Here is a 27,933-nt window from a genome sequence, read left to right on the forward strand (position 1 = left end):
CAATGTATTGAAAACATTGACTACAAAATATGTTGGATAATCCAGAACGTTGGATAAGTGAGACTCTACTGTATTTGTCATTTTATTTAAAAAAAATAGGCATCAGAAAATGCTTCCTTGCAATATTTGTGTTGCCATTGTTATGAAAGACTGATTTAACCATTTCCCAAAAGCAAGTAAAATTACGTGTAACATGTACAAGTCAGTGAAATCATTCACATAGTATTATGTGAAAAAACACATCTCTAAAATTCATTATTATTGATCATGACAATTTCAATGATCCAAGGTTGGCAAATATGAAAAATATGTTATGTCATCATTCCAAATGTCCAATTAGTTAGGTTGGCTAAAAGAGGAACCCAAAACCATGCAAGTAAACATCATCAGTTTAATAGTTCCACATGAAACATGTTACATATAATTCTACACTAGCTCACACACCTAACAAAGCAGGCAGGATTCAACCCTTTTTGTAGCACTGGCAGGTTCTATGATAGGTTTAAGGAGAACATGAACACTAGCGATAGTTATTCATAATTGAAGTGATACTCTAGGAATATGGTTATTCTATTATAATATCAGGGTGGCAGATCTGTTCTTTGGAAGGCTGCAATTTCAATGTAATAAATTACTGAGCAAGCTACATTATATAGAAACCTTAGTTTACATAAAATAGAACAATTTCTAACAAGGTTTCTAGGCTTGTTTACAAAAACTGAAACACATTAGAAACTCTAAAACAGAAGTTTAACAGCAACAGGACATCTCTGATATAAAGGAGAGAGGGAGGGAGTGATGGAAGGACAGGAACTATAGGAAAGCTTCCCTACGGAGCTAATGTTTTTATATTGTGGAATGATATTTTAAATTGTAAGTCGCTCGGAGCACTCTGGTGGGAAGTGACTAATTAAGAAATAAAGTTAAGTGAAGTGCAAGTGAAGTGAATTCCATTGCTAGGCCACTGTCAAGAGTCCTGCCCAGCTCATCTCTGTAAAGCAGCCAAGCACACAAACATAGTCCAGGGGCAGTCCGAGGTCCACAGTGATCAATCAGCCAAGCAAGGATGAGACAAGAGAGTAAGCTTTAGGTCCATTCCAATATTCCAAACCTAAGTTATCTCACCAACAGTTTCCAGGAATACTTCGCAATCCACCATTCAAGGTACAGTCCATCTTTCAAAGGTTCAAGTCACAAGACATGATGCTTCAGCTCAAAACAATGACGTTGCTACAAGCAACTAAATATTCCAGACTTCAGCTATTTATGCAGATCTCTCCCACCTGCTGGACCTCTTTTTTTAATAAAAATATCCAGATTTATATATAAGTCCCCTTGGGGAGATAAGGATATAAATAAAGTTTTATTATATACTATAGATAGACAGATAGGGTAGCTGTAGTGGGCTAACAATGGGGCTGCATCAAAAGGAGTATAGTGCCCCTCTATTCTGCTTTGGTCAGACCTCAATTAGAATAACCCTGTGTCCAAGTCTGGGCACCACAATGCAAGAGAGATTGACTCTAAACTGGAATGTGTGCAGAGGAGGATGACTAAAATGATCAAAGGTCTGGAGACCATACTCTATGAGGAGCAACTTAAAGAGGTGGGGATGTTTAGCCTACAGAAGAGAAAATTGAGAGGAGGCATGTTTAAATCTTTGAAAGGATGACATAAGGAAGAGGGAACAGACTTGTTTTCTGCTGCTCTGGAGACTAGGACTCAATGGAGCCATGGGTTCAAATAACTTCCTTGGAGGCTTTTAAACAGATGCTGCATGGTCATCTGTCAAGGGTACTTTGGTGATGCTTTTCCTGCATGGCAGGGGATTGGACTAGATGCCATGTGGTCTCTTCCAATTCTGATTCTGTCTGTGTTTAGAAATGGAGTAAAAGTGAAGACTAAACAATAGGACATGACCACCACTGGAAGGAGAATGTGGCTATTTACTCTGATCTGAAGAAATGTTTATGATCTTAAAGTCCTATCCTAAAATAAACTTATCTCTCTCATGTGGCACTAGGAGACACTGGAGAATTTACAAGAATGCACCCTGCCCATTCACCAAAAATGCTTATGTCACAGTATTATATAATACTAAATTGAGACAGGGGGGTTACTTACATGAGCCATTACTAATGATTCAATTTTGGGTGTAACTTCCTGTGGCCGTTCCTAGTCATATCCATTCCCACCATCAAAACATACAAATGCTCTGCGGAAGACTGAGCCTTGAAAGCTTGCCTCTGTCTGTTTCCTCCCCATTTCCAGCCTGCTCCCTCCTCTTCCAGAACTCGCTCTGCTCCCCCTCTTCCTCCGATCTGCCAAGGAGATCACACACAAGTGATCCCTCTTGCACGTAATGTACAGAACTAACAAGCGTGCTCTGAACTAGTACATGACAGTCTGCCAGAGAGAATCAGGGCTGTTTGCTTATTGATATTTCTTGCCGCCTCTGAACAAGAAAGACTTCCAAGCAAAGCAATCAGGGAAAACTGTGCATCAAAGAAAACTGTCATTACCCAGGGGCAGTTTGAGATATAAAAATAAGACGGAGATGGGGGAACAGAAGCGAGAATAGCTACAAACAGAAATATTTAATTGCTTCTTTTGAGCGCCAGTTTCCTTTGGCTCAGAATAACCATTTATATCTTTTTCAATGTGTCCCTTCATTCAACCTGTGGAATACATGGCTGCAATTCCCAGCCTTTGGTCATCCAGAATTAGGCCTCTCTCAGAACAGACTATGGATGCATGATAAAGGAGGAAGCTGAACCCATATCTTTTGAGATCAAATTCAACATACTGTTCACTAGGCTTGCTCAAATAATTCGATTTCCCCGTTACCCGTTATTAATTCGTTACTTTCGTTACTTTTGAAGCAATATACGACCTTGATTGTCCACACGTCTGGATATCGCGGTTTCGAACCGCGACAGGACGTTTTTTCTTATGTCGTCGTTTTTTTCGTTTTGCAAATCACCCAAACTCCCACCATTCCTAACAGCCTCAGGCCCTTTCCTTTTGCCCCTCAGCAAAAGGGGCGTCACGGGCTCAGCCAATGGGAGGGGGCGAGGGGGAAGGAGGCCGAGGAGGAGGAGGAAGACGGAGGGGGAAAATGGCCGCCGCCGCCGCCTCAGCTCAGGCCTGGTGTCTCTCTGTGAGGCGGGAAGGCGGCGGATGGAGCCGGGAATGGAGAGACCGAGAGAGACAGAGAGGGGCCCGGCGGTGAGGAGGAAGAGGCCCGGGATGTGAGGGGGTGTGGGCCAGGCCCGTCCTCGGCTGCTCCCGGGGAGGGAGGGAGGACTACGACTCCCAGGGGCCCAGATTCGCACCCTCCCTCCCCCCAATACAGGTCTCCATACGACGCTACATGAACTTGAATGGATACTGTGGTTGTGTTGTCGAAAGCTTTCATGGCCGGGATCACACTGTTGTGGTATGTATTCCGGGCTCTATGGCCATGTGCCAGAAGCATTCTCTCCTGACGTTTCACCCACATCTGTGGCAGACATACTCAGAGGTTTTGACGTCTGTGCGAAGCTAGGCAAGTGGGGTTTATATATCTGTGGAAGGTCCAGGGTGGGAGAAAGAACTCTTGTCTGTGGGAGGCAAGTGTGAATGTTGCAATTGGTCACCTTGATTAGCATTGAATAGCCTTGCAGCTTCAAAGCCTGGCTGCTTCCTACCTGGGGGAATCCTTTGTTGGGAGTTATTAGCTGGCCCTGATTGTTTCCTGTCTGGAATTCCCATTTTCTGGGTGTTGTTCTTTTACTGTCCTGATTTTAGCTTTTCTGTAGCTAAAAATGCATATAAAATTGATTCTATAGGGAGGATAAATGATTGGATTTCAACTCCTACAGCTTAGCTTTCTCTGCCAATAATGGTACCATACCAAACTAAAGCTCCCAAGATTCTGTAGCAGTGAGCCATCTTGGATATTGTAAGGGATTATTATTATTATTATTATTATTATTATTATTATTATTATTATTATTATTAGACCTTGCTCCCAGGAAGGTGCCTTCGCTGTGGCTCCCAACTTATCTATCTACCTTTCCACATATTCTCCACATTGTGTGTATGTGTATGTATATTATATATACATGAGCCCCGATGGCGAAGTGTGTTAAAGCACTGAGCTGCTGAACTTGCAGACCGAAAGGTCCCAGGTTCAAATCCAGGGAGCAGAGTGAGTGCCCGCTGTTAGCTCCAGCTTCTGCCAACCTAGCAGCTTGAAAACATGCCAATGTGAGTAGATCAATAGGTACCGCTCTGGCGGGAAGGTAATGGCACTCCATGTAGTCATGCCGGCCACATGACCTTGGAGGTGTCTATGGACAACACTGGCTCTTGGGCTTAGAAATGGAGATGAGCACCAACCCCCAGAGTCAGACATGACTGAACTTAACGTCAAGGGATACCTTTACCTTTACCTATATACACACACACACACACACACACACACATGCAGGGACTATATATATATATATATATATATATATATATATATATATATATATACACAGTATATATCACACACACACCAATTTAACAAAGTTTCAGCCACAAAAACAAAGTTTCTGAAGTAGAACAATGACTTTCACAGTAAAGACAACCCAATTTAACAGGAAATAAGACTTTCAAACCAGGAACAGATTTCTGCAATTATTAAAAAATGGTTTATTATAAAAGCTATGAAAATTCGCCAAAAATCAGAGGATAAGGGAAACGTTCCAAATTTTGGTGAGCTATCAGTGTTAAATGTGTTCTACCACTGTACCAAGTTTGAAGATGATCACTCAAAAAATGAGGGCGGGAGAGTCCTGTAAAATCTCCCCTCGTGCTGTTTTTTTTGGCCACTGCGCATGCGCGTCCGCCATTAACGAATTAATTTCGAAAATAACGAATTTTCGTTAATTTTGAATTTTTTGGGGGGCAAAATTCGGAAATGACATCCGAAACGAAGCGCTGGCGCCCCCTACTTTTGAAACGAGTTTAGAATCAATTTTTTCATGGATCGCTCAAGCCTACTGTTCACTAAATGAAACCACATACAAGGCTGCAAAAATGCAGAAAGACTGCAAAGAAATAGGATCCAAAATGTGCAGGTTCATTTAAAATGTTTCTTCTTGCCCACAGAGTCAATGATATATAGCGTGAAAATATTTTTAAATGTTTTTTCCAAAACTCCTCCTGAAAAGCCTTGATTTTGCCATTTGATATAAGAGACACCAGTTTACTATGCCACTGTATATAGCGAGACTTGAGCATTTACAAAGTTTGGTATCCATAGGAAGTCCTGAGTACAAACCCGAGGATACCATGGCCCCACTGTAAACACAAATGGCAGAATTATGTTTTTCTTGATATAAAATGTAAATGTTTTTCATGACTTGGGGATGAATAGTATATTGATATGTGCCTTCAAGTCTTTTCTGGCTTATGGTGACCCTAAGGCAACCTTATCAGGGAGTTTTCTTAGTAAGATTTGTTTAGGAAGGGTTTGCCATTGCTTCCCTTTGAGAGTGTACCTTGCCCAAGGTTACCCTCAGGATTTCCAGAGCTGAATGGGGATTTGATCTCCGATATCTCAGTCCAATGCTTAAACGACACTGCATATCATTCACTAAACAAATCATCTCATCAAAGTAGTCTGGGAAGCCTTCACAAATATTCAAGTTTTAAAAGCAGAAAGCAGAGAAACTGTACAGACCTTTTTCACATTTTATGTTGAAACTCCCCTCATTCATTGACAGGTGATATATTTCTTTTTGTGTGTTTGGGTATTAGTGAAATTCACTATAACTTACTTAAAAACTGATATAATACAAACGGAATTGTCTGGAGGTAGTTCTACAGCCTTGTTATTATCTACCCTGAGTTTAGTTACTTTGATGACATAATCCCTCAAATAGGTCCAGAAATCAGAAAGCTAAGCTACAAAATAGGACAAAAGGTCTTTGGATCAGGGTTCATCAGAATGCCGCAGCTCTAGATGAAGTGTCTGGAGATGTAAGTTGGAGCCAGAAGTCATGCACAATACACATCCAGGGACGGAAAGGGACCTACTTCAAGCACAACTCCAGATGTTGGCTACAGCTGCAACATCTCACTTTAAACCACCATGGGCCATATACATTTCTTAAGGCATGTCCCCATATTTTACAATTTCATCTTTTCTATGTCTGCATGCATGTAATTACAGTATTCTACACAGAACCTATATTAAACCCTAAGTAAAAGTCCATACTACATAAACAGATGCAGTGTCAAGATAACTAATCCAAAACAAAACAAAAAAAACTCTTACATGCTGCACAAGCTCTAAACACGGATGATACATGGAAATACTCCACAGTTAGAGAGATTTGTTCCAGTCTTTTCATGTCACATAGCCTTTCTACTGTTACGAAAGGAAGATGACCAGGTTTTTGGCAACTTACTCATCGATTAAGCTCAATACGGATGCGGATGCGGAGTGGGAGGCGGGGGGGTGGGGTGGCTATGCTCTCCCGAGAAAGCTTTTCTCTTAGGGCAGTTCCTGTTGTGGACATCTCTGGCACTGAATGTGTTGGTCTGGTGTGGGATTCCCCTGAGAGCATGGCCTTTCTGCTGGTGTACCGTGCGCCTAGTGCACCAGCAGACAGCCTATCCCAGCTGCTCGAGACTGTGTCGGAGTGGTCCTTGAGGTTCCCCAGACTTGTTGTCCTGGGGGACTTCAATGTCCACGCTGATACGGACTCTTGCTCAGCAGCGGCTATGGACCTAGTGTCTACCATGGAGACACTAGGACTCTTGCTCTGCAGTACTGGGCCCACGCATCAAGCAGGACATACGCTAGACTTGATCTTCAGCGCAGGAATTCAAGTGACCCAAGCCTCTATTTTAGAGGTTCCATGGTCGGATCACTGTGCCCTGAGAGTCAGGCTGGAGCATGCCTACCCACCTGGCAAGGGCGCCGAGCCGATTTGGGCTCGCCCAAGAAGACTTATGGAACCTAGTAGGTTCCAGAATGCTCTGAAGGATCTGGAGCCTGTCAGCGACTCAATCGATGTGCAGGTGGACATGTGGAACATCAGGCTGTCCAATGCACTCGACGAGATCGCCCCTAGACGCCCTCTCCAACCCCGCCGAAATCGGTCTCCTTGGTTCACCGAGGAACTTCGATCGATGAAGCGGGAAAAGAGACGGCTAGAGGGCGTGTGGCGAGAACTTCATGACAGAGCTTCGAGATCAGCTTACAGGGCATTTATGGAGTCCTATGAGCATGCTACCATCGAAGCAAAGAGAGTATACTATGCCTCTTTGATAGAGTCCGCCAGCTCACGCCCGGCAAAATTGTTCAAAATAATTAGATCTCTAACGACGGTTCCTACCAACCCAAAAAGTGATGATCAGACCCCTTCAGCCGAGGCTTTTCAAAGCTATTTTGCTGACAAGATCTCACTACTACGCCGGGACCTCCCCGCCACAACTGATACAATGAGAGAACTTGAGACTCCGTGGCCACTTGCTGGGCCCACCCTCGACCAGTTCATCCCACTGGACGCAGAGGGTCTCGATAGGCTCATAGCTGCAGCTAGACCGACCACTTGCTCCCTTGACCCGTGTCCCTCTTGGTTAGTAAAATCCTGCTTGGAGGGATTACGTGACCCGCTGCTGAAGATAATAAACAGCTCCCTTGAGCAAGGAGTCTTTCCAGAGGGATTAAAAGAGGCAGTGGTCTCTCCTCTGCTGAAAAAACCAGATTTAGATCGTTTGGTTCCCTCCAGCTACCGCCCAGTTTCGAATCTTTCATTTCTGGGCAAGGTGATTGAGAGGGCAGTAGCGGTGCAGCTGCAGCAGTTCCTAGACGACACAGCCGGACTGGATCCTTTCCAGTCTGGCTTCCGTGCGGGGCATGGGACAGAGACTGTATTGGTTTCCATCACAGATCATCTCCGATGCCAGCTTGACCGGGGCGGGTCGGTGTTGCTTGTGTTATTGGATCTCACAGCAGCATTTGACACAGTCGATCACAATCTTCTGACCCACCGCCTTGCCGTTGCTGGAGTTAGGGGGACAGCTTTAAATTGGCTGGCCTCCTTTCTTCACAACCGTGGACAGCGAGTGGAGAGGGGGGGCCTGGTCTCTGAGAGGTCCCCTCTACATTGTGGGGTTCCTCAGGGGGCCATTCTCTCCCCTCTGTTGTTTAACATCTATATGCAACCACTTGCTCAGCTGGTCCGAGATTTCGGGCTCGAGTGTTATCAATATGCTGATGACACTCAGCTTGTGTTAAAGATGGAAGGCCAACCGGAGTCTGTACCCGACAGTTTTCACCAGTGCCTCGAGGCCATTATTGGATGGTTGCGTTCCAGTAGTTTGAGGGTGAATCCAGCAAAGACGGAGTTCCTATGGCTGGGCCGACCGGGCAGTGGGGATATCCAGTTGCCAACCCTGGATGGTGAAGTGCTACGCCCGTCTTCACTAGTAAAGAGTCTGGGAGTCCTCTTGGACCCTTCACTGACGATGCAGGCCCAGGTCTCCGCCGTTACCAAAACTGCCTTTTTTCATCTTCGGAAGGCTAGACGGCTAGCCCCCTATCTATCTAGGGACAACCTGGCTACAGTGATCCAGGCTACAGTCATCTCGAGACTGGATTACTGTAATGCCCTTTACATTGGCCTTCCTGTGTCGGTGATCCGGAAGCTCAAATTGGTGCAAAATGCAGCTGCCCGGCTCCTTGCGGGAGTCCCCATAAGATGCCACATAACACCAATCTTACGGCAGCTGCACTGGTTACCAATTGAGCACCGGATCACTTTCAAAGTGATGGTGCTTACCTTCAAGGCCTTACATGGTCCAGGGCCGATGTACCTGAGGGACCGCCTCACCCCTTACAAACCCCAGAGATCCCTCCGTTCTGAGGACCAAGACCTGCTGGAAGTCCCCAGTTTTAAGACCTTGCGTCTAACTGCAACTAGACGCAGAGCCTTTTCAGTAGTGGCGCCATCTCTGTGGAACACCTTGCCACCTGAAGTTCGTGCCTTGCGGGACTTGTTGGCCTTCCGCAGGGCATGTAAGACACACCTGTTTCGGCAGGCTTTTGAGTTCTGTTGCTGATGTTTTAAAAGGTGCTTTTAGGATGTTTTAAAGATTTTTTTTAAATGATGTTTTTAAAATGTTTTTTAAATTGTTGATTTTAGCCGGTTCTTGTAAGCCGCTCCGAGCCCTAGGGGAGTGGCGGCATATAAGTTTGAAAAATAAATAAATAAATAAATAAATAAATACATACACTTATGTCCTTTGCCATTTTATAGTATTATTTTTTTTATTTATTTACAGCATTTATATTCCACCCTTCTCACCCCAAAGAGGACTCAGGGTGGATCACATTACACATATAGGCAAACATTCAATGCCTTTTAACATAGAACAAAGACAAGACAAACATAGGCTCCGAGCGGGCCTCGAACTCATGACCTCCTGGTCATTCATTGCAGTGATTCATTGCAGCTGCTCTCCAGCCTGCGCCACAGCCCGAGCTGTGGCGCAGGCTAGAGATACTTTGGCATAAGTATTAAGTATAAGATCACTTAGATTGGCACATGTAATCAATACATATGAGGCTTTATGATTTTATATGTTTTTATGTATTAATTCATTGAAACTGGAATGTATTTTATGTTGATGTTTTATTGTTGTACTATCGGGCTTGATCCCCACGTAAGCCACTCCAAGTCCGTGGAGATGGGGCGGGATATAAAAATAAAGTTGTTGTTGTTGTTATTATATTAAGTGGATATCTAATATATGGCACTATGCTTTTAATTATTGATCTCAGATGTCAGGGATGTGTGGGAATGTATGCAGACACATATACATGCAAACACACACCGGGAGGGAGGGATAAAATATTTATATCTCAATCTATATTCCAGGATCTCAAAGTGGGGTATAAGTCAAATCAATTTCAACCATTTAAAACAAGATGTTTTTGTTGCTGTTGTGTCCAGATTATTTCTCATCACGTTTTCTTGGACATATGTTTTCAGAGGGGTTTTTACCTTATTCCTCTCCATCCGTGTGACTTGCGCTCAAGGCCACTTAGCTGAGAAATCCACCACCACAAATATACAACTGTGCAGGATAACTGAAACTTGAATGGAAGTTCAAGGAAGTTGAAGGAAGTTGAAGGAAGTTGAGATCCATGAAAATTTATGTTAACAGATATCTGTTCTGTTAACCTTAACTGTGCCACAAAACACTTCCTTTATTATTATTTTCTTTTTCTATTTTTTTAACAATTTCACATACAGAAATGGAAGGTTAACATGGAAATCCAGAATACACATTTAGTCATTTCAGGATTTCTTCTACCTTTACCACCCCACCCCACCCCCCCAAAAAAGCCTCATTTGCATATGGGAATAATACTTCATCACAAAATCTATCCTATCAATGTGGACTCTGAAAGCCACAGAGAAAAGAAAGCAGTTTTCTCTTGGACTGAAACCATGTTAGCTTGATGCTCTCAGCTTGCCATGATTATTTCAAACACAGTGTGACAGCAAAAGAGTTAATGCAGACTGCCCACTATGTAGAAATTGGATCTGGCTTTTAGAAGTCAGGATGCGAGGAACTGTCTGCTCATCATCCATTCAGGCTGCCATCAGCAATATCCTCCATGCCCCAATCGCTGCTCATCATCCCGTTCCCAAGAATACAAAGTGATGAGCTAGCGGGAGGGAAGGGGCTGGGCACAAAGGGAAGCTTGCTGTGCACGCTATTTGCTGGCATGGGACAATGTGCTTCCACAGTTGTAAAACACAAGGAATGAACCTTGAAGTTACACTATGCTTTAACAATTGGAGCATCCATCACCTGCTACTTCACTCTAAGGATTATTCCTCTAATTTTCACTACTGCCATGAGCTATGGAAATACTTTTTATTTACTAATTTTTTGCATCCTTTAAGGCTACTAATGCCACAGACTAATTATACATTACAATTAAAATTATTAAAATGCCACAGACTAATTATACATTAAAAACAAAACCATTCTACTGAACTGGTTAGGAAAAAGAGCAGAGTTAAACCAAGTACATATAAACTCGGCTAGCACAAGCTCTCTGTATGGGCCACAAATGCTTTAGATTTCAGAAAAGAAAAATGTGCATTTGAAAGTGGTGCTGCACAAGTTTTCAGTCATGCCAATGGGTTGTGAATGGATAATTTACTCAAACATTTTTACAAGGTGATGGCAATTTAGCATTCCTGTGCCTATGTGGAAAAACCTGCCATTTCTTCACAGGCAGATGAACCTCTCGGAAATATTAGAGCACAGAATTAAGAGAACTTGTCCTTTCCAGGCCATGCAGCAATTACTCGTGTTGGCTCTCAAGCCAGACCAGGACACCTATAAACCCAAGGAGTTGTCTGCATTAATGTATTTTATTTATTATTTACTGTATTTACACATATAACATTTCAACACCAAAGAGGGACTCAGGGCAACTTAGAAACAATGGCAATAATTTAAGTGAACAGTAGACATCTACTTGCTATATGAAACATTCTTATGTGGCAACACTAACTTGCTGTCTATGCACCCATTAGAATCTAGCTGCATGATGGGACAAAAAGAGCCAAACCCGCAAGCATAAAAATCTAAAGAATTTTACCAAGTGTTTGAATGACTACAGAAAACTGTTTATTGCACATAAAGACAATACTGGTCCCACCTTAGCTAGACATACTGAATCAACAAGGTTTGCATAAGTCTTAGCTGACCATTCAACAGAACATTCAGTAGGTGTCATCTACTTGAAACTAGTAATGAAATTTAGGCCAAATGGCCGTGTTATCCAATCATTATTAGGGCCTAATTAAACATTACTTTCCTGAAAGTTTAACAGCATAACTTTTTTTTTACAATGTAGAGTTTGTGATGTCCTAACTATTCTAGCCCATTATACACACCAAGGCACTCAGGACAGAATACATGGGGTTAGTAAGCCTGTTTTATCTTCACAACGAGTAAGGGAAGAATGTCACACAGTGATAAGGAAGTCACACAGCTAGCTGTATGAGGATGAGGTATAGCTTCCACACAGGCATTCAGTCATTCGCCTTGCAACAGGCTATAGGGAGATGCAGAAAAACTATAGAACACTTTTCAAAATTATTACAACAAAAATGAAACACTACCCATTTCTGAAGTGGAAAAAGGTGTCACAGAAGAAAAAGCACCACAATGAAAATAGAGTTGGGGAGGCACTCTCCTCAGTCCATAGGACATGAACAGATGTAGAGACAGAGAAGCATGTTCAGCATGCCCTTGATTCTGTCATCCAAGGCCCCTTCTACACTGCCATATAAAATCCAGATTATCTGCTTTGAATTGGATTATATGGCAGTGTAGACTCATATAATCCATTTCAAAGCAGATAATGTCACATTGGATAGAGTTGCCTAAGAGCAGAAACAACTTTAAGGGACACAACCGCAACAAAAATGTTTTACATTTTTAATCAATCTTTTAAATGCACTCTTGGCATTTAAATCTTTTTTTTACTCTTGAAGGATAGGATTTTAAGTTTCTGTATGCCACTTTGCTCCCCATCTCAGGAGAAAGAAAGAGCAATCAATTCAAGACCTCGCAATCGCTGAGGATGCCTGTCATAGATGTGGGCAAAATGTCAGGCGAGAATGCTTCTGGAACATGGCTATACAGCCCAGAATACTCACAGCAACCCAGTGATTCCGGCCATGAAAGCCCTTGACAACACACTGAACAGACCTCACAACCTCTGAAGATGCCTGTCATAGATGTGGGAAAAACGCCAGGAGATAATGCTTCTGGAACATGGCCATACAGCCTGGAAAACTCACAGCAGCAGTGATTTCTGCCATGAAACCCTTCAACAACACATTTATTGCAATATTTACACCCCACTCTGTATCTGAAAAATGACAGGATAACGTACATGGAAACTGGTTTATTAAATAATATCAATAGTTTTTTAAAAATTAAAAACATATTTAATAGAATGTCAATTAACAGACAAAGCAAATACTTGTGCCTATGTTGAGCAGTAAAAGTAACCTACTAGCACATTATTCAGTTTATTTTACATTAGCCCCCTTAGAGTTTCTTTTAGATGAAAAATCAAGAAAGGAAACAAATAAATACAAACTAAGTGGGACTATTGAGTTGTTTTAAGACAGTCCCTGTTACATGGTGGCAACTTTTTGAACATGAAGCTCTCCGGTTATAGTTTCCATTATCTTCCGACAACATGCCGATTCTTGGCATGTTTGTAAATGTAAATTGCACTAAGGATGGATCAGTCTATTTCCAGCTCACGTCAGTTCTGCATATGTTTAATCATATGCAAAGCTGCTTTATTCGTCTCATTCTATTCTGTTTCCACACGAGGATTCACTTTTCAAAAACGAAAAGAAAACCACATTTAAATTAAACCCCAAAACTATGCATTTTTTAAAAAGCTGGCAACTAGTTCATAAAATTCAAAATGCACAATACAAAGGAATGGATTAGTGCAGGAAGTGGTCGGTTCACTTAAATATGTGCACCATGAGAAATTCTCCAAAGTCCTGGTTTATATCTTTTCAAGGTTTAGAGGTTTATATTGTTGTTGCCAAGAATATTTAAAAATTGACTTTGAATGCTCTCAGAGTTATTCTCGTGTTCAAGGTTCCACCAGCCATAATCTACCGTCTGCCACGATCAAGCAAGTTATCTACCTTCCTTCTTTTTTAAACCTTTGCTTTTCAGTGGTCTTTTAAAATGTCTATTTTGATGGCATTTCATATTTCAGTTTATTATTGTTGTTGTTGCTGTGTACCTTAAAGGCATCTTTGACTTACATCCTTTATATTAGTGGTTCTCAACATTTAAGATCTTATGTCTCACCAGCTGCCCAGTCAAAGAGCCTAACTACCCTGTTTCCCCGAAAATAAGACATCCCCGAAAAATAAGACCTAGTAGAAGTTTTGCTGAATTGCTAAATATAAGGCCTCCCCCGAAAGTAAGACCTAGTAAAGTTTTTGTTTGGAAGCATGCCCAGCGCCTGCTAAACAGAACACCAGAGCATGCAGGATTGGTAAATGTACATACCAATCGTACATAGAAATAATGGTAGTAACAAGAAATTCTTGATAGGATTCACAGTTTGTCTGGTTATGTTGATTTGTGATGACAACTACTGTACAGTATATAATAAATGTTCATTTTTTTGTTCAACAATAAATGTGAATTCTTCTTCATGAAAAAATAAGACATCCCCTGAAAATAAGACCCAGCACATCTTTGGGAGCAAAAATTAGTGTAAGACACTGTCTTATTTTCGGGGAAATACGGTAAGGACATTTATATTTTACAGGAACTGTGTTAATATACTTGTGATTAAACATATATTTACCATCATGCTAACTCAGTAGACAGTGGAAACAGAGATTGTCCAAACTTACTAAGTAGTATGTCATGTCACCGATGGATGTTTTAACTGTTTTAATCATTTTAGTTTATTTTATATCAGTGTAACGGCATCAATTGCCACTTGTAAGCCGCCCTGAGTCCCCTCGGGTGAGAAGGGCGGGGTATAAATAATTGAAATAAATAATAAATAAATAAATAATAACTGTGGCAGTTGGATTGGTGGGAGATGGCACATCATACTTGCAGGAAGACTTAAGAAGTAAGTCTGTATTAATACTGTATTAGATGGAGGGTTACTCCAACCCAGCAGAGCAGTTCTTGTGTGCTATTACATCAGGCTGTTTCATACATTTCCTCTGAACTTTCCATAACTGACTGCTGTCAAAGACAGGATGTTTAGCTGGAGGATCATAACTTTGACCCATGAAATGCAGTTCTATTTTTGACCTTATTCCATTGTCTGAGAGCTATGCACTTCCCTTCTGTATTCTTCCATTTCCACACCAGATCTTCACAAGTCTCGCCTGTTGATACATCCATTCTCCATGTTTCCCTACATTTCAAAAGTCAGGACTTCTGCTCTAAATTACAGCGGAGTCCTTATATTTTCCCCATTAAAGAAGTAATAAAATCATATACTGGGTTTGCCCCTGATCAGAAAGGAAGTCATGTTACTAACAGTGCTCAAGTCAAGACCGCTGATTACAAAAGGAAAAGGAAAATCAAATGCACATATTACATGTAAATTGGTTTGTAACAGTCGGGCTGGTGTCTCTACAAAAAAGTCAGCATTCTTATGAAAAGCGTCTAGAGTAGCAACACAATACTGTAAGGACTTAGAAGTGACCTTCTACAAATGGAAGATTTCCTTATGTTGAAAAAGAGACTGAAGATCCAGCAAAGGCTCCCTATTGCAAGAATTGGCTCAAATGTTGAGTTTTTGTAGTTCCACTTCCCTGTCTTCCCAACTCAATGGACACTGTTCAGAACACCTCCTCACTGTCCATATATATTTGCAGAAAACTAGTCTCAGGGGCATACTGCAGGAAATCTGTGGTATCTTCCATTTCGTGGAGTTCTGTTCTAAGCAAATCTGGACCCAAATAAATCATAATATTTTTCATGAGCAGCTACATTTTGGGTCACATTACAACTCAAGCAATGCATAGCTGCTTAATCAAATACTCAGATTTCAGATTTTTTAAAGGAGAAAGACAGGGAGACACATAAAATTCATCCACTGCTTAACTGTGCTTCCTACTTAACTGTATGCTCTTAACCGCAATTTTATGCCTTTTCTTTCTAGCCTGGGCTTTTGGGGAACACACAATGAGTTCAGGTGGACTGAAATCTGTCACTTAGAACACTTTATGGCTGTGGAGAATTCTATTTCTTCTCTCTTCCATGTCCAATTCTCTCTTGGACACCATATCACTGTTTATAAAGCCACATTGATTATAATCCTATATATTAACATTCAATTGCATCAAATTATGCTCTTTTCAAAATCTGGGCTTCAAGACTATATTCCTCATCTAAACCTTTCATATTTATAATGCTAAGTACTTTACTCTTAGAGGCTCAACTAGCTCTGGCTCAAAGCAGCTTTCACCAGGTGCCCCAGTTATGATTCCTTTTGGACAGACAGAGACAGGCTAAAGTTATGTATGTATCTGCCATGGACCACTGACATATTTTGAAGATTGTACTATTTTTGAACACTGTTACTAATGTCAATTAGCAATGTCAAAAAAATAGTGTTTTTCATTAACTGGAACTAAATATATGAAACAAATTATGATGGTTTAGAAATAGCTATAAAAATGTTCCTGGAGAAGAACTCGTAACCAGAATTCTAGTCTTCACTTGCCATGCTCTTTAAAGCTTGACACCAAAGCATCAGCTCCAGCAACAAGCAGATTATCAGAGGACCCCTCTGAGGCATCAGTATTTTGAACTCCCCAGAGATACTCCTCTGGCACTGGTGGCATTCTTCTTGTGGTGAAAAGTGAGCATCTTTGCTTTATAGCACTAGTTTTGTTTTTTCCTTTTGTGGTGGATTTTACAGCCTGCTGTGATTAGTTTGCTTTGTATGGTTTTTATTACATAGTTTCTTTTTATTTTTATGTTTTCATTACAAGCTTTTCTGGAAGCTGAAGAGTAACCAATACATTTCTAAAAGGTAAACACAATTAAAACTGACATGATTCTCCTCAATCTTCCCTCTTCCCCATACTGTTCCCCAAGCAGGACTTTAGTTTGCAGGCAACAGGGATTTACTCTGACGTTCCCTGCTACTTTGTCGTCTGCATTTTCCTTAAAACCAAATATGGCATTTACTGCCTTGCTTCCTGCACTAATGTACTAATCCTGTGAGAAAGACACAGCCAAGTCTATGAGGCAACTTTCATAAGGCAAAGCTGCTTCAAGTGTTTGGTTCCTAAAACTACTAGGTTCCTATTTCCCAACTACTTTTTCCAATAAAAAGCTTGACTCAGATCGCCTGACATGCTATAAATCATGGTTTAATTTACCCTCTCTTAGTCTTGTGAGCAGTTTGGAAAACATGTCACTGTAAAACAGAGCTGGGAAACGTCTGCCACAGACTCCTAAGACATCCTGAAAAAAGGGAAAGGGACAAAAATGAGTGACTGCACCCCCAGAAACATTTTATGCAATTCTGCCCCCCCCCCCCCAAAAAAAACAGGCCAAACTTAACACACTTGCACTACAGAAAGCCCAAACAGGAGGCCCATGAAACTCACAAGTTTGATGCAGACACATTGTGGACAGAATGACGGCCTCTTAGGAGCAAACTTGGTTCTCTTGTGCCAACAGGATTGGAAAGAGAGCAAGCTCACCAGGAAACCAATGGAGGGTTATCTCATTTAATTTATAAGTTTCTCGATTTCAATAAAGCAAAAGTCTAAAGAAAAAACTAGATAAAATGTAGCATTTTGTCCCAACCTCACGTCTTTATGATTCAACATAATTGGATCAAACATGTCTACAATGAAGAGAAAATTTAGAATCTGCAGAGTCAAAAGAAAAGTCGATATAGCGCAGACACACATACAGAGCATCTTTAGATGAGAGAAAAGCAAAAACATGGTATAAAGAAGCACCTCATAGCTTTCAGGAAACGTTTTTAAAAGTACACAGACTTCTAAATTATTTTAGAAAAGAGGCCTATTAAGTTGACTCTCTTCTGCACCCATCTGAACAGCATTTGACTCATTTATCACTAATTTAATAGATGCATCACTGACACATTGGGAAATGTAGGCTGCTAGTCACAGTGAAGGCAGGAGGGTTTACCCAGTTAATTACACTCAACACCTATTAATTTAAAATGTAAAACAGAATTGGCAAATGTTATTGAAAAGGAAAGAGCAACTGTGAGTTTCTCCTGTCAAACAGTGCCAAAATGCAAGCAAAAGTCATGTTATTCATAGCAAGGGAATGTAAGGATATCAAAGATATAGAAGAGAGGCCTAAATGCCCTGAAGGAATCAAATCCTGAATTATCCTGGAAATTAAACAAGGTTTAGTTAGCATTTGGATAGGAGACTTTCAACAGATACCAGGAGCTTTAGATTATATTTCATGGGGAAAAACCTATGAACTGTATGGGATCACCATGAGTCAACAGGGGACTTAAGGGCACATACACATAAACAAAATGTAGAAGAAGATAGCACCGTGCCCTTGTGACTATGCTGTGGAAATAAGCAGAGGAAGTTGTAAGTAAATTCATCCAAACATGTTGCTATAGCCATCTGTCCAAAAATGACAACCATTTTCTGCCTTTATATGTTCTTCAACAACCTTGAAAATAACTCTCCTAAATCCTTTGCCTAAGAAAAGTTCTTAAGACTAAGACAAGCCACTATTTATTCAAGCAGATGGATTCATTCTGAACTCCAGCTGGCCTCCAGTCTAATGGTCTTAGGGGGTTTCCACCTCCTTCTTCATAGTAATGCAAAACCTGGAGACAATAAATATTACACCTACCTCAATGGGTCTGTGGTATTAAAAAGATAATTCTCTTATCAAGGTGGTCATTACCTCAGAGGCGGATTTACTGTTCTTATAACAGTCCTCTCTAAAATAAAACTTAGCTAAATTAAACCTGAGTGTGCCTACAAGACCTCCAGGTATTATTGCACAGGCAATGGAGAGATACAGTAAGTTAAATCCTCCAGTCCAACAGCATCAAGGGGGCTACAAGTTGCCAGCTGTACTTGAACTTAGTTGTCCCAATCTATTTTCTTCACTTTCCTTTGTCTACTTTGCTGTTATTTGCTTCAACTTATGGCAACCCTATGACTGAGCCCTTGAAGATGCCTGGTCATTCATCGCCTAACTTTCTCAAGGCCATGGCCTTCTTAGTTGAAACATTCCAGCTGAAGTATGGTTTCTCTCCTCGTATTGCATTTCATTTCAGCAAATATCATTATTTTTTCTAATGTGTCACGTTGTAATGCCTCATGGGCCTTGTAGTCCTGCTCCCAGTGCCACCGTGGCTGATGAAGATGAAAACATGGGGTTTTCGCCGGCTCAGCAAGAGTCAGAATCTTTCCAGATGCCTAATGTTGATGTTTTTGCCCAAGAACCCATTAAAACAGACCTTGAGCAGCTCTCACCCCCTTTTGTTAGGAGACAGTCCTTTACTGCGGGCAGGAGAGAGAAGGAGCAGGTTCGGAGGAGTTTAAGACTCGCAGCAAAACAAGACACTGATTAGCCATGTTTCCCTGGGAAAATCTAGGGAGTCTCACATCTGGAGAGAGCTGTGTTTCGTTTCCTGTTCTCTAGGGAAAGAACGCTGGACACCTGCTTTGCAGGAAAACGAGACCTAGTTAAATGTGCCTGGCACGGTAGGTTCCGTGCGGAGTCAACAGAGCAGCTTCAGGAGTGATTTCGAGTTTCCAGCCTAGTGTGGACTTCGCAAAGTCCGTAAATCCAGTTTCCTTGCCTTGCCTATCCAAGTATTCAAGAATTGCCTTGCCTCGTTCCTAGTCACGGACCTTGTTCCTAGAATCAAGTTTTGTTTCCAGCCTTGTTGTGGATTTACCTTGGACCTTGAAAGACCCTGGACAATTCCCCACACTATTGCTTGGCAATAGTGTGTGTTTCGGTTTATTGGATTTTATCTTTGGACTCTAATATCATTTATTGGACAAAACATTTCTGGACTATAATTGACCTCATCTGATAGGTCTGCTTCTGGACTATATTTTCTACTTGTTTTTATTATTCTTATATATTTCCTTAATAAAGATATTAGATAGTTATTGGCCTCTGTGTTCAGTTCTTAGTGCTCCATTGCCTAGGCGTGACACACGTTTTCTAATGGTATGTCCAAAGCCTCATCTTAACAATCTCTGCTCATCTTTAACGCAATTATATTTTTAACCATCCGCAATATCCGTAAAACTCCTCTTAGGATAACACTTCTTCAAAAGACATCACAATATAATAATAATAATAATAACTTTATTTTTATACCCCGCCTCTATCTCCCCGGAGGGGACTCAGGGCGGCTTACATGGGGCCAAGCCCGAATAAAAACAGTAGCAGTATAAAACACAGCAATAGACAACAACTTGCACAATAAAAAAAATAAAAAAAATAAAATAAAACAATATCTTTAATGCAACGCATTAGCACGGATGCTCCACTGTAAATAGTCAGATTAACAACTACCAACAAAACCTTCCAAACTGTCACATACAGTGGGAAGAAGCAGCCTTGCAATTCTTCTAATATTCTAGTTATACAGGCAGTCCCCAAGTTACAAACATTCAACTTATAACTCTCTCCCCCGGGCTGTGGTGGAGGCTCCTTCTTTGGAGGCTTTTAAGCAGGGGCTGGATGGCCATCTGTCGGGGGTGCTTTGAATGTGATTTCCTGCTTCTTAGCGGGGGGGGGGGGGGTGGACTGGATGGCCCATGAGGTCTCTTCCAACTCTACTATTCTATGATTCTATAAATGACTCATAGTTACAAATCGGGTTGAGAAGTGAGAGAAATCTGCCCCTTGGAAAGGAAATTCACTCCAGAAAGAATTATCATGGAGAGAAGGGGTCTCCACTGAAGCTTTGTAACCAATCCTTCTTTCCACAACAAGCCAAATTTTTCAAAATCCAGTTCTCTCAGAGACAGAAAGTGAGGTGAAATCTTCTGAACAGGGGCACAGACAGCAAAATGAACACCACAGGGGTGTTAAGCCTTCTCTATGCTATTCAAAGCTTTTATGGTATCTATCTATCTATCTGGGGTTACACTTTTAAAAATACCAGTTTTGACTTAAAACAAATTCAACTTAAGAATAAACCTAAAAAACATATCTTGTTCGTAATTTGAGGACCGCCTGTATATGAGTATAAGGAACCCAGGAACTACATGGAGAATGAATCTGGAATTTTAGCATGGTAACCATGCAAAATGTTTATCCCAGCATCAAACTATAGCCCTTATTGTAACCTAGAAAAACAAACAAAATATAGAGTTTTATCCTATAGAATGACGAGAGAGGTCCAACTGCACTGAAAATCTGGCATAAATGTTATAGTTAAATTAAATCACAAAGGTTCTAAAGCCTACAGAAAAGCTGTGTATTCATGAAGTGCAATCCAGAAGAGTTGTGCATTTAATTGATATAGCCCAGGGACAAGTGGTTTATTATCACAGGAACTTACAGCCAACTCAGTGAGAGTTGTTTTCTGCACATTGTAGACTTCAAGAATCCTTTCCTGCACTTACAGGTGAGCGTTGTTCCATGGCATGAAGACATATTTAGCAATGCTTTCACAAATTACAAACTAATAATCGAACTGAGGGGGAAAGGTAATAAAAGTTGCTCAGTTCTGAAGTCTGCAGATTTCAATTTTCTGGCTAAGTCCTTTGCCTCTTCAGTTTCTTTCATGAGGCTTTCTGATGCCTCCGCACATAAAGAAGCTATTGGAACAAATAGCAAACATGCAAATCATGTTTTAAACATGAAGCAGTTGTAAAATCAAATCAAAACCAGGTCTCTCAAGCAAAATAAAGACAAAATTGTCTACAATCTAGGCATATTTAAGCATTTTATGGCACAATTCTAACCATGTATACTAAGAAACAAGTAGAATTTTATCCAAACGAATTTACTCATATGCACAGGGCTGCAGTTCTATATTTCATTTACTTGAATAACTTAGGCACGTGCTTAATACACATGCAATTGAGCCTAATTGCTCAATGTTAGCATAATGGTGCCTTACATTTTCATTATTTTTTTTAAAAAAATACTATTTTTGTTTTGCATAAGCAATTTGTTCCTCCTACCTTTTTGCAAAGTCATATAAAGCTAGATTTCAAATCCAAGGCTAGGCAAAACACCTGTAAGGCTACACTAAAAACCCAACTGTTTTTCTCCTCTAGCTGAAGTTATCTGCACACTTGTTTCAACAGGCTAACCATTCATAATCTTTAGGCGTAAGTAGAATAACATCTAATATGATATTTAATGCTGAATTTCCAAGAGGCTATTTCCTTTTTTTAAAACGGACACTATACACTAATATAAAATGGATACTAACAAATATAAAATACAATTGTACATGTCAGTCTCTCTAATCTCACATGGCTCAAAAGTCAGGACTCCAAAACCCCAGCTTCCTCTTCCACATATTTTAGTGCACAGCTAGACTACAATTTGATCCACCACAAATAACAGTGTGGCCAGAATCCTCAATCATCCCATTAGTTCTCATTCCTTTTAACTACCGATTGAGAGGCTGCACCCTTCCTCACTCCTGCTTTCCCAGTTGTGAGTCCATAGCAACAATGTCAGGCTAAATGAACGTTTGGGAAATGTGTGCTCTAGAAGAGTTTGCAGAACAGATGCCTTCCTGCACAAGCGTTTTATTAAAACGAAACAGTCTGCATTGTAATGATGCATCTTACAAACAAATATAAATTTAAAAGAAACACCACAATCTTTACTTTTATTAAAAGCTGTTCTCTTGTTTTCATATTATAGCCTCCTTGAAACTTCTCCAAAATATATTGGTACCTTAATCACTTTCTTTGCTGTAGGTTCTCTTCCCTAAAACGGTTATTGTGCTGAAACTCATAGCATTTAAAAATCAGTATAATTTGCAATGAAATATTTGTTAAATACGTCATTTAAAAATCAGTTAATCACCTTCTAATGAACTGATTTAACTGTCTAAATGAGATAGTTGAAAAGTCAATATTATATATGTGTATGCTTGTGTATGTGTATGTCTTGTAAATACTATTTGTAAAATTCAAAGGTATCAATTGGGGGTATTCAAAGAGCTACTTCAACCTGACAAGTTTTGAGCTTTCTCAGTAGAAATAAACAAAAAAGAATACTTGCTTGAAAGCCCCCCCCCCCCCGGGTTTCAAAATCATTTTGCCATATGGGATGCCAGGGATTAGGGAAGCAGTTTAGGAAACACATAACTAAAGTACACTGAATTGGACAGATCTCTATAGATACCAACCCACAGGATCTTCCTACAACATACTTGTCATGCTTTCCCTGGACTAGGCATCATTTTGAAAACCAGCTCTTGGTAAAACCTTACAAATGCACAAATGTGAAAGACTGTTTCTATCTTTTGAGGAAACTGTACAGGAATAAACTCCAAATCCACAAAAGTGGTATTTATTGGCTAATCAAAATTCATAGAACACATGATTCAAGCTTGACTTCTCCATAATGTGAAAGATATTTAAAAGGTGGTTTATGTTTGCAGGTTAATTGCTTTTTGATCTTTTTTTCTTTGTCTCATCACAATACTTTACACACTGAAATTCCAGTTAAAGGTTCTATTAGGAAATGCGAACCATTACAATTGCCAGCAGGGGGCATGATCTACTACAAGGTGGTGGTGATGGTGGTGGTTGTGGGCTTTCAAGTCACTTCTTATAGAGATCCTAAGGAAAACTTGCCACAGGGCTTTCTTGGCAGAGAGGTTTGCCCATGATTTCCTCTGCTGCTGGGAGACTGACTTGCCCATGGTCATCAAGGGCATTCCTATGGCCAAGCCAATATTTGAACCCTTATCTAGAGTATAAGCCTGATACTCAAATTACTACATTATGCTGCCTCTACTATATGAAAGGGGCTTAAAAACTAAAACAATGGGCATCCCTTTGCCCAGTTATGACAAATTAATTATTTATGTCATGTACATGCCAACTTTCTCCTATATGGTCCTGAAAGTGGGCCACTTGGAGCACCATTTGAGTAGAAAAGGTGGAGCATAAATTAAAACCTACTTAACAACTGAATAAATAAACACACCTCACTCAGCTGAAAAGGATTTACTTTTGAGACAACACATACAGGATTGTGCTACAAAATATTTTGAAACTCTTATCGAAAAGCCTGAGCTGGACAACTCCAAGTTATTGTAATTTACAAATAAAAGGGAAAGGATTCCCCACTCTAGGCAGACTTACCTCAAAACAAAGATAGAAAGGGTAGCATTTTACTGCAACGATGCTGCTGAAAGTTTCTCATCAAAAATAATAACGTTAATGAATGCCTTTGTCTGCTCCTAATTCTGAACTAACTGGCTATACCCTTTTCCTCCTCATATCCGGCTTGTGCAAGAACAGGGCTCTCTTTTAGCCAATTAAACCTGTTGCAGCTGGACTCTCTTGCTAATTGAAGGCAGAAGCAGTGCTTTCCAAGCCCGACCATTTTCCTGCCAAGGAAAAGTTGCATTCTTAAGCACTCATTAGAGTATCGCTGTCATATATACAAAGGCTGCTTTAGTTCACTGCAAAGAAATGTTGTCTCTCATCACTGACACCTCAATTAAAAGCAGGACCAATCAACAAATGTTTTTGGATATGGGGAACAATTCTAGATTCAAGTAGATATCTTTTATTTTTATTTTTTACCTCCACTATGAACTGCCATAGTCACAAGTGATAAACCTATTCATGTCAGGCTACTAGCCTCTGATTCAGTTCTGCAAGAAGTGCTGGAGGACCTAGAGATTCCTAGAAAGTGTTGTCTCTAGGTCCTTCAACATGACTAGAGTCGAGAGTAGAGTCACACTGGAGGTTCTAGAGCAGGGGTCCTCAAACTTTTTAAGCAGAGGGCCGGTCCACAATCCTTCAGACTGTTGAGGGGCCGAATTATCATTTGGGGTCAAAAACCGAACAAATTCCTATGCACACTGCATATATCTTATTTGTAGTGCAAAACAACAACAATAACAATGAAAGAACAATACAATATTTAAAAATGAAAATAATTTTAACCAACATAAAACTATCAGGATTTCAGTAGGAAGTGTGGGCCTGCTTCTGGCCAATGAGATAGTCAGGTTAATTAGGATTGTTCTTGTTGTTGTTGTTGTTGTTGTTGTGTGTCTTCAAGTCATTTCAGACTTTGGGCGAGCCTAAGTCCAAAATGATTTATTGATTCATTTACTACATTTATTTACTACATTTATATCCCACCCTTCTCACCCCAAAGGGAACTCAGAGAAGCTGTATGTACATACAATATATTATTAGCATAGCACAATATTAGCATTATACTATATTGAACTATACCACTATACTGTAATATTATATGTAATATATAACATATAATTAATATTATTATATGGTATTATTGTTAGTATTATATTGTATAAAATGATAATATTCTTATCAATATTATATGTATATACAATATATTATATTATTAAAACTGATATAAAAATATATTATAAATGAGGGCGGGGGCCAGGTAAATTACCCCGGGCCTTAGTTTGGGGACCCCTGTTCTAGAGAGTCCTAGAGACAACATTTAGTCAAATCCATGAATAATCAAATCCACAAGAGTCAAAACTGCAAATGTGGAGAGACTGTAAAATCACAATGAGCTCAAACCAAATGCATAACAATACCAAAATATATTGAACACCACATAAATAATTGGCAATGATCAAAATCTTTGGGAATGTGTGCTCTTGAGCAGCTTCCATCCATTTCTGACATCCTGGCATAGAAAGATTTCTCTAAGATGAGCCTATGAAGTACAGTGAAAACCCTGCACAATAACTGCTGAAATACCGCCTCCTCAACCCAGCCATCTGACACTGAGCATGCTTCAAAAGCTATTAGAAAAATGCAAACAGCTCATCCCCTTACATATACGAATCTATATATATAAAAGAGTGATGGCATCAGGGCAGCGGACAAAACAACAAAACTACAGGCCCCCCAACCTCGAAATTTGACAACACAACCCATCATTCACGGCTCTAGGTTGCTACAACAAAAAGAAAAGAAAAATAAAGTCCTAACTACAGGGAGAGGAATAATAGTTTTTATCCAATTGCTGCCAGTTTGAAGGCTAAGCTCCGCCCACTTAGTCTCCTAGCAACCCACTCAGCCCAGGGCACAGGCAGAGTTAGGCCTCACTTAGGCCTCTTCCACAGATTATCTAATTTGCACTGGATTATATGGCAGTGTAGACTCAAGACCCTTCCACATCTATATAACCCTTTTAGAATCTTATATTATCTGCTTTGAACTGGATTATCTTGACTCCACACTGCCATATAATCTACTTCAGTGTGCATACTAAACATAAAGACAACCATACAACAGACATTCAATACCACCACTACCTCAACAATTTCTCACCAACACCACCAGACAACGCCACAGCAACGCGTGGCCGGGCACAGCTAGTACTGTATAAAACTGTGCATATGTTTTTATAGAAGGAATGTGAGAAATCAGCAATGGAATCTGTAAAAGCACTTCTGCTTTGCTTTTTGACAATTTATATGCACCTTTATCCTGGTAGAAAACTAAAGGCAAGCATATCATGGGGATTTCCTGAAGATTTATTCAGATGCGCTTGTTTTTTCTCTATGGCTGAGAGACTGTGACTTGCCCAAGGGCACGCAATTGGTTTCCTTGGTGAGTGGGGATTTCAATCTTGGCCCCACACGCAAACCATGACACCATGCTGGCTCGGTTTAATATGATTCAAGTACAGCAGGGATGTCAAACACATTTTCACTGAGGGCCACATGAGCCCTATGGTTGCCATTTAGGGGGGGGGGGGTGCAACTATTATGCAGGAAACTATGGGCGTGTGTCAGTGAGCAAAGCCAGTGCAGCCTTCTTTAGCTTCTGGCAGCCAAAGGAGGATGGTGGGCAAGAACAAGAGAAGTCCCATAGATTGCCCTGGCAGGCATGAGAGCGGGTGAAGCTTACCTGCCCACACACCTGCCAGACAGAGCTAGGAAGCCTATCTTGACTGGGGACTGCTCCATGGGGGAGATGCGTAGGCAAGGGGTGCAACGAATTTTGAAAAATTGGCTTATTGTGGAAACAAAGATTGGTCAGAAAGCTTCAGTGGAGACACCTTTTTCAATGATAGCTCTTTCAGGGGTGAATATCCTTTCCTAGGGTAGACTGCTCTCACTTCCTGTTGTCTCACACTTTTCAGTCATTTGTAAGTCAGATATTTGAAACTCAAGGACTGTCTGTATATACACACACAGATACATATGCGCACACACATATATGTCTATATGTATATATGTTTCTCATTACAATGAAGTCTGATTGGCTTGTTCACTGTGGTGTCTACAAGTCCTTTAATTCTTTTGTAAAAATTTCTTATTTTTCACCCAAACGAGGCTTTCGAATGAAAGCCAATCATCCATTTCTTCCTTATAAATATCTATATTAAAATCAACCAGAAAGAAGCCATTTCCCACTGCAATCCCAGCTGTTATTTACAGAACTTGAAATGCCCTGGAAGAGAAGATAAAAATGTTTGGTGGTCTGGTAAACACCGTTTCTTGTCTGCTGCCAATTTTAAAGCAGGAACCAAACCAATAACCCTTTTGAGGATAGAATATGCATGCATAACTATGGGCACATTGGCTGTTCCTTCTGTCTGCAAAAACACTTAGATAGGAAGGCCCAACAATGAAAATCAGAGGAAAAGTCCACAGGGATGGAAAAAACAAATTTATTTCCAGCATTCTATTGCACTCTTTCTTCAATATCAGCAATTCATTACAACCTATACCATCAACAAGGCAGAAAACAACTTAACCTAGGCACAACAAAAATAATAATAATAATGAATTTAAATTTCTTACTCACCTACAATATAGCTAAAATCACATAATCATTATATCAAATACATACATTAAAACATATTTCTACAAAATACATATATTGTAGTACACTGTAGAAAGATTAAAATATAGTAAGTACAAGACGAGACTTTAAAATTAATTATTGAAACTGACTGTTAGGCCTACTGGAAAATACAGAAAAAAGATATTCTTTTGAATTTTAGCCTGCCCTCAAATGCCTCTGCTCCACTGCCAACCTGGGGGCAAAAAGATATTACAAAAATGGAATTTCTAGAAACGCCTCTTACCAGGAAATACTGTACATATTCGTTAAATTGGAGTTTAGGTCCTTC

At 40.3% G+C, this 27,933-nt stretch overlaps 1 protein-coding gene across 4 annotated transcripts in view; it reads right to left on the reverse strand.

The window, feature by feature from the left end:
- ptpra (protein tyrosine phosphatase receptor type A) overlaps positions 1–27,933 on the reverse strand; it is a 135,836-nt gene that overhangs the window by 73,733 nt on the left and 34,170 nt on the right. The window contains exon 1 of one of the 4 annotated variants that reach the window (XM_062982252.1): positions 23,931–24,095. The exons of the other annotated variants lie outside the window; for them this stretch is intronic. The gene's annotated coding sequence lies outside the window, so the exon portion shown is untranslated. Of the gene's footprint in view, positions 1–23,930; positions 24,096–27,933 lie in introns of those variants that run through there. 4 annotated transcript variants of the gene reach the window in all.

The sequence above is a fragment of the Anolis carolinensis genome, chromosome 5 (genome assembly GCF_035594765.1).
Source record: "Anolis carolinensis isolate JA03-04 chromosome 5, rAnoCar3.1.pri, whole genome shotgun sequence".
NCBI lineage: Eukaryota > Metazoa > Chordata > Lepidosauria > Squamata > Dactyloidae > Anolis > Anolis carolinensis.